Raw genomic sequence first — 12,197 nt, 5'->3', positions numbered from 1 at the left:
CTCCGGGAGGCAGGCTCCGCCCAATCCCCTCGCAATGCGCGTGCGCCCTGGAACCGCTTCCTTTCCCAGGTCTAAGTTCGTGTCCGCGAACTCCCGCCTCTTCGCTTTTGCTCCGCTAGGGATTTCACGTGCGCCTAGGCGGCTGCGGAGGCGGGAACCTGGCTGGGTCGCCTTTTCGAGGGCGCAGGTTGGTGGCTTGTGGGAGGCCACGACTTAGTTTTAACTGCTGGCGCAAACTATTGAGGGGCGTCCCTTTTTCCCCCCGTGGCGCCGGCGCGCCTTTCCGGAAGCTGGGAGCGTGGGCGCGCAGACAAGCTACCGCCCAAAAGTTTTGGCGACGAACTGGAGTCGTCTTGTCGCGGAAAGAGTGCACAGTGCCCGCACTACGGTTATTTGGAATCCGGAATCTACTCGCTGCCTGCGCTAGCACGGAGCAGCCACTCCCGGGTGGTTTTGGTCAAGACTAAGCTTGTAGAATTTTCTTTCAGGTTTCAGACTAAAGGTGTTACCGCTTAAATCATAGTCCGTGGCGGTAGGGAAGTGGCTAGAATGAGGTGGTCCTTTGATTCGCTCATTCGACTTTATTTACATTTTTTATTTTTAATCTCCCTAAGTCTTTCACAGTCTTTTAGCCTCTCAAGTCCTTTAAAAATCTGGTATAAATTCACCTCTGAAGCCTTATTCTGGGCTCCTTACCTCAAGCACTCAACTCCTTTGACTTGCTGTCTCGTGTCCTAGTCTGTTGTTTTTGTGTCAGGGAGTTCCCCCACGCCCAACTCCCAAGAACTACTTGCTGTGAACAATCGGTGTGATAAATGAGTGAAGGTGTATTAAGGGAGTAACAATTTTCGTTTAATCTTGAGGAACCGGGGCGATGGAGGACAGACCCGAAAAGCAGTGGGGGCATATGATACGAACTAAAGTACTTATTAGGGAAACGACTAGTGTTCCATTTTCGCTTCAGTAATCAGGAGCAAAGTCTGGAAAATTAGGTTGGTAGTCTTAAGTCAACAGATAGGCTTGGACTTATACTGCCCGTTTTGGAGGAGCCATTGAAGAGTTTGAAGGGGCAAATGACCGGATAAAACTTCTCTAGATTATCTACCCGATGTCTTAAAGACTGGAGTAGGAAAAGCATGGAAAACAAGTTAGTAGCCTATGGTATTAGTGCAAGAAATGAGGAAACTTAGAACTAAGTGGCATTAGGGCAAGGGTCTGCAAGCTTTTCTATGAAGAGCCAAACATATTTTAGGCCTGTCTTTCATAATTACTCAACTGTCTTATAGTAAGAAAGCAACCTAAAAGATGCTTAGAGGAATGAGCATGATTGTGTTCCAGTAAAACTTTATTTATGGACACTGACATTTTAGGTGTCATGAAATACTATTTTTTTTCAACTCTTTAAACCTGTAAAAGCCCTTTTTTGATCTACAGAGATACAAAAAGAGTCTATAGGCCATAGTTTGTCACCCCTGTACTTTCTTGGGGCAGAATGAACAGGATTTAATTGGGAAAAGTAAGTGACCATATTGTCTAGTCTCCAATCTAGAATATTTTTGGAACTGAAAGGTGGCACTATACACTGGGAGAACAGGATTAAAATTAGATTGTCCCAGGCAAATCTGAGTGGTCATCCTGAGGTTAATGGTTAGATGTCATAACTGCTTTAGGAGTTGGTAACAGGAAATGCCAATGATGGAAACAGGATGATTGGGAAGAAACTGGTTTTGGAGAGAAGATGGATGCTTGGGATGAGATGCTTGGGAGAGAAGATGGATGCAATTGGGATGACCTCAATAAGCAGGAAGAAACCACCTGGGAAGCTGCATAGCAGGCCACTCCTTGTATGTTATTGACCGAACTGGGTCACTAACTATTCCCTAAACAGTAACTGACAAGGAGCTTGGGATTACCATGTCTGGTTAGTGTTTATCTGACTTTTGGCAGGTTTTATGCAGGATTGTGGCATGCATTGCTGGACACTTAGTATCTGTGGCCCCTTCCCACTAAATGACGGTAGCACACCCCTGACATTGGGGCATCAAAAAAAACCAACCTTCTTTCCTCCCCTAGAAAGATGTTAGTTGAGTGGTTAAACCAAGTGGCTTAAACCATCAGGATTTACCTTGGAGCTGAATTATACACATGTGTGTTTCTTTTCCCTGATTGGTTTGAAAGGAAGAGATGAATTGAGCAGTATTGAAGTTGTCAAGAAAATAGAGTGGGGAATGTTGGGTAGGTAACCAACATTGTTTGCCGTGAGAGTAAAAAGTCAAACATTTTCTTCCATATCCTTGATAAAATAAATATCTCAACTTCTCCACACTTGAAGCCCCTCTCCCCCCTCTAAAGTTTTTTTCTGAGCAACTTCTCATTCTAAGCCCCCTGAATTGGTTGAGAAGGCAGTTCTTTCTCTCTGCCAGGTAACAATCCCTCACAGGATATTCCTGCTTTGAATACTGTAGTAACTTTCTGCTCTTCTTTCCCTTCTTTGTTCCACATGAAGGCACTAGTCCTGTATACTGATTTTCTTAACTTGGACACCCTATCTCCAGTGGCACTCAGCTATTTAAAGGAAACAACTCAGAAACCTCAGTTGGCACTCAAAGTCGTCTATAAATCCACAAATGGCTTTGCTTCCTCCCCTTCTGCAGCAAACCTAATCTTTACACATAACTTCTATTACTTCGATGCATTTCCTTTTACAATACCTAATCTGCATCCTCCCCATTGCTAAATTCATTCCCCACTCCAAGACTTTACTCATTCTATTTCCTCATTGAGAGTGCCCTTCTTAATCCTTTCTCCACCCAAATTCTGTTACCTTCCAATTCCTTCTCTAGTTCTGCCTCTGTCCCAGGCTGTATCAGCCCACAATGATCTCTTTCTCTGAATTTCTACCAATTTCTTCCCTATACTATCCATTTTATTTTATGCTCTTCTTGACTATTTTGTTACTGAAACTCTGCTTTGGATCCCTACGTGTTCTCCTTTTGCATCTGTAGACATTCCTTTTCTGAGTCTTTTCCACCTCCCTTTTCCTCCTTATAATCCACCCCTGCTTCACCCAGAGGTCATCTATAAGCATCTGTCATTATCTGTGTTCTTTTCTCCTCTTGTTACTCTTTTTTCCTTGACATTTTATCTACTTAGTGATTTACTTCTCATCTCTATGGAAGATGTACCTCTCCAGCCCTGACCTCTCCCTGGGAGATAATAGTACTGGCCACCAAATATTTCCATTTCTTTTCCCACACACATAGCAGACTTGCATTTCCCTATTCCTTTGAACTCAATGAAATGTGATTGGAAGTGGTCTGTATCACTTCCAAGTAAAAGCTTAAAGAATGCACAATTTCTAAATAAACTTTTTTTTTTTTTTTAAAGGGAGATTCCGGGGTGGTTCAGTTGATTAGCGTCCAACTCTTGGTTTCAGCTCAGGGCATGATCTCATGGTTTGTGAGTTTGAGCCCTGCATCGGGCTTTGTGCTGACAGCATAGAGCCTGCTTAGGATTCTCTCTCCTTCTCTCTCTTCCCCTCCCCTGCTCATGCTCTCCCTCTCTCTCTCTCAAAATAAATAAACTTAAGAAAAGAATGCATAATGTCTCATGCCCTCTTTCCTTTTGGCAAAATGATGGAATGTTTTAGTTATTGCTGTATAACAAAGCACTCCAAATCTTAGTGACTTAAAATAGTAACTGGTTTGGAGCACCTGGGTGGCTCAGTCAGTTAAGTGTCCAACTTTGGCTCAGGTCATGATCTCAAGGCTCACGAGTTCAAGCACCGTGTTGGGCTCTGTTGTTGACAGCTCAGAGCCTGGAGCCTGCTTCAGATTCAGTGTCTCCCTCTGTCTCTGGCGCTCCTCCGCTCATGCTCATGCTCATGCTCTGTCTCTCTCTCTCTCCCTCTCAAAAATAAATAAACATTAAAAAAAGAGTAACTTTTATTATCACTAATGGTTTTGTGGATTGAATGGGCTCATGAGCAGCTGTCTTAACTTGCTTGGGGTCTCATGTGGTTCCAGCCAGGTATTTTCTGGAGCTGGAGTAATTAGGAAGCTTGACTGGATGCAAGAATAGCCAAGCCTTTCTTCTTCCCAGTGTTATCCCAGGGCCTTGCTTCACAATGGCTTCTCCAGCAGAGTAACCTAATTTCTTATTAGTTCAGGACTCTCAAAAGTGCAAAAGCTTCCAGGTCTTGTAAGTCTTAGGCCTAGAAATAACACATTCTATTGGTTAAAGCAGTCACAGGGCCAGCTCAGTTTCAAGGGGAAGAGAAATAAACTCCACCTCTTGAATGGAGACTGGGGAGAAGAGTGATAAAGAATTTGTGGCCTTCTTTAATCTGTCACCCCGACAATGTTTCATATGGTGGTTGCTTACCTCAGTGAGGGTCCTAGATTCAGGACAAAGTAGAAAAGAGCCTTTAGGTGACAGACACAGTCGTATGAATGAGAAATACATCTCTGCTGTTCTAAACCACTGAGATGTTTAGAGCTGTTTGCTAACAAACAAAACCTAATCTACACTAATACAAAAACTGGTACTGGAAGTAGGGCACTATTGCAGCAAAAACCTAAAATATGTGGCATTGACATATACGTGTCTGTTACAAATGTTAGTGGTTGGTTGGTAGGCAGCATCCAGTTCTGATTCACTTATGAATCTCCCAGCAAATCTAGCTCAGAAATTTGAGCTCAATAAACATTTCTTAAATAAGAGAGATTGTTTCTTATAATTCTGTTCTATTTCTTTATTTTAGGGGGAAATACTTCTTTCCTGCATCAGATGTTTCTTGAAGTATGGAGTGGGTGCCATGATCTTAACTCTCAATACTCTATTCCAGTGCTACTAACAAGTTTCCTGATGTGTAAGTTTGGCACATGCAGCCCACCTTCTCCCTTTCCCCTTTCCCATGGGAGTCAGGCCTCCCACAGAAAGTGTGCTTTCTACTCTACTGCTTCATATCTTAAATTTCACAGGGGCCTGCCCATGTCAGGGGATGCTTGGGTAAGCTTAACAGGATGGGCCCTTTGGGGGAGGTTGGTTTTTTTTGTTTTTTTTGTTTTTTTTTGTTTGTTTGTTTTTTTCAGTTTTAGGAGCTAAGTTCACTGCCAGGGTAATTTAGGTAATTTAGTATCTGAACTTTTCATTTCTCCCTGGAAAATTCATATTGGGAGGGGGTCATAATCAAATTGAGCACATCTTTTTGGCTTTTAATTTTTAGAGTATTTTTAGTTATCATTTGATCTTCTTTTAGGAACTTCTATTAATGTTGAAAAAAGTAGGGGGACATAATTTGAGACAGCAATAGAGCAGGTTTTCAATTATAGCCTTGGGTACAAAACAGCCTTGGAGCTGATTTAGTGATATGTTGTTTTGACCCATTCAGGACATTCAAGGGAACAAAATCTATACCAGTGACCCCAGGAGATTCCACAAAAGGGAGAAGAGACCTTATGAAGATGCGAGCACAATTGCCCTAACTGACCTCTGACTTCTTGTCTGAGGAGGATAACCATATCCGAAGTTGATCTCAGTGGTAAGCTGAAGGCATAAGCAATGGTCTTTATACATTTTGCTGACATACCCCCCAAATAATTTTTAAGTTGATGTGTAAAATTTTTTGTCCTAAAATTAGTTGCAAAAGATGTAATTTCTGGTTAAAGTAAATATGAATGTTTTAAAATAAAAAGGGTTAAGATGCATATAATCAAATCAAATTCCATAGAAATTGAATACTCATCATCATCCATTTTTATAGAAATTTACATTATTTTTTCTATGAGTTTGTATTTTCACTCTACTTCCCCACAAGAGTTTTAAAAATATATTTTTATGTTCAAATATATTTTACTGCTTGTTCTGTCATTCTTTTCTGCAATAAAAATTTGTTTATAATTAAAAAAAATTATGACTAAAAGTTGTAAGTGTCAAAAATTTCTTCTGGGTTGAATTATTATTACAATTATGAGTACATAATTGATTATAACAGTGTTACAAATTTCTTTTTATTTTTTAATTTTATTAAAAAAATTTTTTTTAAATGTTTGTTTATTTTTGAGAGAGAGAGACAGACAAAGTGGGAGCAGGGGAGGGGCAGAGAGAGAGGGAGACACAGAGTCCGAAGCAGGCTTCAGGCTCTGAGCTGTCAGCACAGAGCCCAATGTGGGGCTCGAACTTGTGAACTGCGAGATCATGACCTGAGCCGAAGTCAGACGCTTAAATGACTAAATGATTATTGTAAATGCATTTCAAAATGCATTTATATAAAATAGAATACTATATGTAGAAAACTGCGTATCTAAATCTCCATAAAAGATAGGGATGAATAATGATGTTAAGAAATGGTTAACAAATGACAATGAGCAGTAGTGTTTGAGTAAAACAATATAGATTTTCTTTATTTAGTAATCTTTAGGTGAAAATTAATGAAAATATTTTCTCCTGTGAGTCTGTATAATTGCTCAAGAAAATACAAAACATTGACTGACTTCTGATACATATTTCTTTTATGTATAACATTGATGTGTATTGGAAATTTGTAATTTTTTAACATCTTTTTCCTTGAAATCCGCTGAAATATGTAACTGAGACATAGGAGAATGAGATTTTACATCAAGTTCTTTCTCATTTCTGAGCAGGTGTGCCTTGTAGCTGACTAGTATTTCCCAGAATGTTTTCCACAAATTTTCCATATTTGAATTCTGAGACAGATATATGAAATCTTGCTGTGAGTTTGTTACCCAGGTGAAGTAAGGCTCAACCTTCTTCAGTATTTCTCTTTGCTATCTCAACAGGATTCTTTGGCATTGTCAGGGAGTGGAAGCTGAAATAGAATTGGACCATTTCTGTGCTTCTCTCTTAACAGATGTATAAGATGAGGAAAATCAGGAAATCTTCCTACAGGCTTAGCGTGCCTCGATTAAATTAAATATTGACATTGGCATTAGCATTGTTTCTTTGGTGACTCAGATGCTTTTTTTTTTGTTTATTTTATTTATTTATTTATTTATTTATTTATTTATTTATTTATTTATTTTTACCATTTTATTTCATGTATTTATTAAATTTACATCCAAGTTAGTTAGCATATGGTGCAACAATGATTTCAGGAGTAGATTCCTTAATGCCCCTTACCCATTTAGCTCATCCCCCCCTCCCACAACCCCTCCAGTAACCCTCTGTTTGTTCTCCGTATTTAAGAGTCTCTTATGTTTTGTCCTCCTTCCTGTTTATATATTATTTTTGCTTCCCTTCCCTTATGTTCATCTGTTCTGTGTCTTAAAGTCCTCATATGAGTGAAGTCGTATATTTGTCTTTCTCTGACTGACAAATTTCGCTTAGCATAATACCCTCTGGTTCTATCCGCGTGGTTACAAATGACAAGGTTTCATTCTTTTTGATTGCCAAGTAATACTCCATTGCATGTATGTGTATATGTGTGTGTATACATACATATATATGTATACATATATATGCACACATATATATACATACATGGATGAAGATGTAGGTATGTATGTGTGTATATGTGTATACACATACATACATATACATATATGTATACATATATACACACATACACACCATGTATATATACATGTGTACACATGTGTATATACATATATACATATATGTATACATATATGTGTATACATATACACACACATACATACATACATACCACATCTTTATCCATTCATTCATTGATGGACATTTGGGCTCTTTCCATACTTTGGCTATTGTTGATAGTGCTGCTATAAACATGGGGGTGCGTGTGTCCCTTCGAAACAGCATACCTGTATCCCTTAGATAAATACCTAGTACTATAATTGCTGGGTCATAGAGTAGTTCTATTTTTAGTTTTTTGAGGAACCTCCATATTGTTTTCCAGAGTGTCTGCACCAGCTTGCATTCCCACCAGCAGTGCAAAAGAGATCCTCTTTCTCCACATCTTCCCTAACATCTGTTGTTGCCTGAGTTGTTAATGTTAGCCATTCTGACAGGTGTGAGGTGGTATCTCATTGTGGTTTTGATTTTTGTTTCCCTGACGATGAGTGATGTTGAGCATTTTTTCATGTGTCGGTTGGCCATCTGGATGTCTTCTTTGGAGAAGTTCTATTCATGTCTTTTGCCCATTTCTGCACTGGATTATTTGGTTTTTTTGGTGTTGAGTTTGAGAAGTTCTTTATAAAGGATTTTGGATACTAACCCTTTATCTGATATGTCATTTGCAAATATCTTCTCCTATTCTGTCGGTTACCTTTTAGTTTTCCTGATTGTTTCCTTCGATGTGCGGAAGCTTTTTACTGTGATGAGGTCCCAATAGTTCATTTTTGCTTTTGTTTCCCTTGCCTCCAGAAGCTTTTTTGTACACGGGAACATTTGCCATCGTAAGATCTGGGATGAGTGAGAGGATGTCTGTTTTTTATAAGTGGGAAAAGAATGATTTTTACAGGAAGTTGGAAAAACAGAATTGTTGTGACATTTCAACTTCAGTCATATTTTAGGCAGCTCAGTTTTAGGAAACAGTAGATGAAAGTTGAGTAAATGGGATTGATTTCCTAAAAATCATCTCTGTTTTCCTTGGAAAGTACTTATAGAATCCCAGTGTAGATAGACTCCAGTTTGAAAACTACTAAGTTTAAGACAATAAAATTATGTAGGGAATACAGTGTAGTTGCAGGGGATTCTGTTAACACTCTTAGCCTCTTGGGCCTCTTGGCCTCTTCCCCATTGGCAAGATGCTGAATGGTGAGAAACTAGGTGAGAAAGCTCAGCCTTGTGGCCAGTTTTACTCTTGGAGCAAGGCTGCCATCAGGAATCATGCCTTCTGGTCTGTTTCTTTTTACTGCAGATTTTACAGGGACATGTCTTTAAGTGGGTGGAGGGGGAGAGTCTCTGTCATCCTGCTCTGCCAGTCAGTGACTCAGTGGTAAGTATGCCTGCTCCCATTGGTGGTGCCTTGTTCCCAGCATCAGCTTTATCAGTAAGAGTGATAATTCTCAGCTGTCTACTGTTTTGCCTGTTTTTCAGTTCACAACTTGGTAGGAAGAATGATGTGGTTTACTGTGTCCCCTAAATACTCTCCATTCTTAATAGTGCTATGAATATTAACACAATAAATATGTACTGTGAGTTTTCCTGAGTTCTTTTAGCCATGAAGTTATTATCAATGCTGCTTGCTTTTTTTCCTAATAGATTTGTGCATAGCAGTAAGTGTAGTTTGTTTTCAAATGTTATTTTCCAAGATACTATCACTGGGCAATATACATAAAACATCAGAAGAGTTAAGTTCAGGAGAAAAAGAATTGCTCTGTAGCCTTAAAGAGTTCTTTAACATACACTATGTCCCAAGTTTCACAGAAGGTGAATGAATACATTAAGGGGTTGACTGAGGAAATTGGGCTTGCTATTCTGTTTCTTCCTGTGCTATAATTTACCTAGGTTGCTAAGCCTTAGTTTGAACATTCATAAAACAATGGTATAAAGTATGGCCATTATATGAGAAAATAAGATTATAAAGCAAAATAAGGAAGTGATAACTAATAGAAGCTCTGGGCATAAATATCTCTCGAATTTCAAGGAAATGGCACTTTTTAAAGGGACACAAACCTATGTTCTCTAAGCACTTGGGTCTTTATAAAATGACCTATGTTTTTGATTGCAAAAAAAATCTCTCAAGTTTAAAAGGTTTAATTTAATACAAAATAAACTCTTCTTGAATTCTCTACAATGGATTTGTGCAGATAATTCAAGTATTGTCCTACACTAGCAGAAATTTTGACTGACTTTGACTTTGTTGTGGTTATTGAAAGGAAGTTCTCCAGTAGAACCCTGCTTTTTAAAAGGAAACAGGTTCAGGAATTTCTGACAAGAACCAAAAGATCACAGTTTTGATTCTTCTTTTCCTCTTGCCTCTAACATCTAATTTAACATCAAGTCCTATTGACCCTGTTTCCAACATAGTATATCAAAGATGACCAACCACTTCTGTATAGGTCTACTGCTACTATCCTAGTACAAAATCAGTTGCTCTGATTTGGACAATGACAACAGCTTCTTGTTTGTCCATTCTTACCTTCTTTGTCATTAACCATTTAACAATATAAATCAGACTCTATCACTTCTCTATCTATACTTCGCTAATGTCTTTCTTTTGCATTGTAATAAAATCCAAACTCCTTATCATGGCCTATATCATCTATTCTACACCTACCTTATGGTCACTCTCCTATTACCTTCCTTGCTCATTATGTTCCAGCCATATTGTTTTTCCATCTTTGTTTGAATATTCCAAGCTGATTCCTATCTTAGATTTTCTAAGGCCTGACTGAGAATATTTTCGTCACTTAGGACTCAGCTTAAATGTTCACCCCTCAAAGAAGCTGATGTATGTCTAAAGAGCTCTTACTCTGTCTCCCTCAACTTTAATCATTCCCTATCCTGCTTAATTTTCTTTATCACATTTAGCACTACCTGAAATTATCTTATTTTTACATGTTTATTTTCTATCCCTCTGCTCACCCCCAATAGAATGTGATTCCATGATGGTAGAGCTGTTGGTCCTGTTTCCTGCTGTGTTGTCACAGTTTAGAATGAAGGTTGTCATTGATGGGAGTTATAAATATTTGCTGAATGAGTGAATGAATTTTGCCAGTTTTTGCCAGCATATGGAGGTTTTTCCCTCTAGGGCAGAACTTAACCAAGCTACAAGATTGACATACAAAACCCTTATGTCAATATGTTAGTTTTCAGTGAGCAATATAACTGTCACATGGACTCAGACTTGCACTGATATGACCTGTTGAGGATTTTCTGCCTATGGGCTGACAAACAAAAGACTGGGGATTAAAGCAGAAACTTTTTGGGAAAAAATAGAATACAAGAAATGGGAATTAGATGGCTTATATAGTTAAATATATCCATTTATTTAACAAATGTTTATAGGTATCTGTGTTCTGTGCTAGATACTGAAGAATCAACAAGGAATAATATCAAGTACCAGCCCTTATGGGTTTGCAGTCTAGGTGGGGAAGCTGGTGATAAACTTACAATTACAAATAAATGTCAAAAGTACTCTTTTTAGGTTAATGTCGGGTGATATGTTTAGACTTAGAAGGGAAACTGAGCCTTGGGGGACTGAAGTGAGTTTCCCAGGAAATGTTATTTGAGCTCTGAGGAATTAGCCAGGCAGAACAAGGAATGGCATGGTGGGGGAAGGGTAGTGCTGGCAGAAGCTGCAGTCCAACCAAAGGTCTAGAACCTGGAGAAAGCAGGGCTTTCTAAAAACTCCAAGTAGATCTATGTGGCTGGAGTCGAGTTTGAGGTTGGAGCGGGGTAGGGTGAGAAGGCTGGTGATAAGAGCCATGGACTTCGGTTTGGACTTTATCCTGATAAGAGGTAAAAGGGAGCCATAGAAAGTTTTTGTTTTGGTGGAGAGATGGAATTCTTCTTTCACATTGCCAGAGTACAGCCAGTACTTTGCATTCTTTTGTCACAAAGATTTTTCCATGAACATCTGGGTAAGGTCCACACTCCTTTTCCTTGCACACAAGACCTTTCCTTTGCTCACTCTCAGCCTTATATCTGCTGCTCTCCATTGTGTATTCTGTGCTCTAACCTGCCAAGTTTCTCAGTTTCCAGACTCACTCTCCAATCTTTAATTATGCTTTTGTATCCCCCATTCCTGTTAGTACCCTCACCCACCCCACTTCCAAAAAATGTTATTGGATTATTCTTCGAACTACAAAACTACATGTTCTTTGCAACAAGCCAAACAAAACAAATGTGCAAAGAAAAAGTTAAAACTTTCTTTCTTCCTCTCACCATTAAACCCATGTACAATGTGCTTAAAATATTTTTATGCTCTGAATGCTCAACTATATTTAATAAATACTCTAAAATATTTTTAACTAACATAGATCTATGCTATAAAATTTGTACAGCTTTCACCCGCATTCCCCAAACAATATGGGCATCATTCCAGTACCTGCTGGATGTCAGACCCTGTGTTTTATCTCATTTCCTGCACAACTAACATATGAGGTAGATACTCTTATCCCAGTGGGTAGATGAGGAACTGAGATGTGATTAGTTTGCCCAAGGTTGCACAGCTAGTGATTGTGGGAGCAGCAATTTGAACTTGGGGAATGTAGCTCTCAAGTCCACAGTGCTAGCCACTGACTTTTACT

The 12,197-nt window shown here is 39.0% G+C and overlaps 1 long non-coding RNA gene across 1 annotated transcript; it reads left to right on the top strand.

Annotated features, from left to right (window-relative positions):
* The first annotated feature begins 3 nt into the window (after positions 1 to 3).
* LOC125164183 (uncharacterized) lies at positions 4 to 5,749 on the top strand. The gene is made up of 3 exons (XR_007151667.1): positions 4 to 187; positions 4,763 to 4,870; positions 5,393 to 5,749. It is a non-coding gene; the product is annotated as an uncharacterized LOC125164183 (long non-coding RNA).
* The last annotated feature ends 6,448 nt before the right edge of the window (positions 5,750 to 12,197 follow it).

This window comes from Prionailurus viverrinus, chromosome B1 (assembly GCF_022837055.1).
Source record: "Prionailurus viverrinus isolate Anna chromosome B1, UM_Priviv_1.0, whole genome shotgun sequence".
NCBI lineage: Eukaryota > Metazoa > Chordata > Mammalia > Carnivora > Felidae > Prionailurus > Prionailurus viverrinus.
This window is presented reverse-complemented; position numbering and strand designations above follow the sequence as displayed.